The sequence below is a fragment of the Bubalus kerabau genome, chromosome 19, assembly GCF_029407905.1.
Source record: "Bubalus kerabau isolate K-KA32 ecotype Philippines breed swamp buffalo chromosome 19, PCC_UOA_SB_1v2, whole genome shotgun sequence".
Taxonomy (NCBI): Eukaryota; Metazoa; Chordata; class Mammalia; order Artiodactyla; family Bovidae; genus Bubalus; species Bubalus kerabau.
The window spans coordinates 32179956-32181345 of record NC_073642.1 but is presented as its reverse complement, the minus strand read 5'-3'; the positions used below and the strand labels follow the sequence as shown (position 1 = coordinate 32181345).

The 1390-nt window shown below is 37.5% G+C and overlaps 1 pseudogene; it reads left to right on the top strand.

The window, feature by feature from the left end:
- Positions 1–410: 410 nt before the first annotated feature.
- LOC129633911 (cAMP-regulated phosphoprotein 19-like) lies at positions 411–750 on the top strand (annotated as a pseudogene).
- The last annotated feature ends 640 nt before the right edge of the window (positions 751–1390 follow it).

The window sequence follows — 1390 nt, the reverse complement described above, 5'->3', positions numbered from 1 at the left end:
TGATAAACTCAGAAAGCAAAATAGAAGGGCATCTCTTAGACAACATTTATTTTCACTTGAGAAGTGAGACTATAGAAGATTACTATTTTCTTCTTTGTGAGTTTTTATATTTACCGATTGTCCTGCACTTATATACTTAACGACTTTACAGGGAAAATATCCTGATATTTTTTAAAAGAAAGGAAAAGTGGGAGCCCTAAAAGACAGGGAAGACCCCAAGGGTGAGGTAAGGATTGAACTGTTCTTGTATGACAGTGGTTCTCAAACATTTGGAATTCAAGAACCAAGGAAAAACCAGCAGGGACATCACACAGGACTGCCACTATTCCATGATGCCAGGTGACACATTAAAAAAATTTCATTGTCTCAGGCACTTCTCTTCTCAGCCTCTTGTCCGCAGAGGGAGCAGTATGTCTGCGGAAGTCCCCCAGGCAGCTTCCGCAGAGGAGCAGAAGGAAATGGAAGATAAAGTGATTAGTCCAGAGAAAGGTGAAGAAGCAAAAGTTAAAAGCAAGGTATCCTCATCTGGGACAAAATCCTGGAGGTTCAGATTTTTTAAGTAAACGATTGCATAAAAGGGTAAAAATATTTTGATTCTGGGGATTACAACACGGCTAAAGCAAAAATGAAGAACAAGCAACTTCCTACTGCAACCCCAGATAAGACAGAGGTCACTGGTGACTACATCCCATTCCACAGGACCTTCCTCAATGGAAACCATCTCTTGTTGCTAGCAAGCTGGTTAGCTGATTAAAAAGAGCTGAACCGCATGAATCTTCTAATTCCCATTATTTCTCTTTAATATGTTACTCCTCTGCTTTTTATTTCCCTTTACTCATTAAGTCATTTGAGAGTGATGGCTTTGCAGATAGCGGTAGTGTGTGCTGCTATTGTAAGGGAATATACATGTGTAGAGTTTTTGATGAGTTTAACAGTGCACTGATGAACATGTTAGAGCAACATAAAGTAATCTACTTGAGAATAATTGTATATATTACCTAACTCCTAGTGTAGGGCTGGATCCAACAAGTAACAAGTTTCGCAGTTTTAATATTGACTTTCTTTAATATATTTTAATTATAGCTTCGTATATTACTCTTATTTCATATAACCTCTACCGTTAATTTCTTCTGGATTTTCCTTTTGAGTGTTGTAAAACAGAAGTTTAAGACCACAAGTTAGAAGAAAGGTCACATGTTTCAAACACAAATAGATGGGGCTCCAAAAGATTTGTACCCTATGCTTGAACTTGAAAGGCCTTAAATCTGTTTCAGCTTTAACAATAGAATTTTACTTGGGCAATATTTGCCCATTCTGGTGTAACTTACATGACTCTATTGCTTACTAACAGCTGTTGTTGAAGCTACTATTCTTATTCAGTTCGATAGTG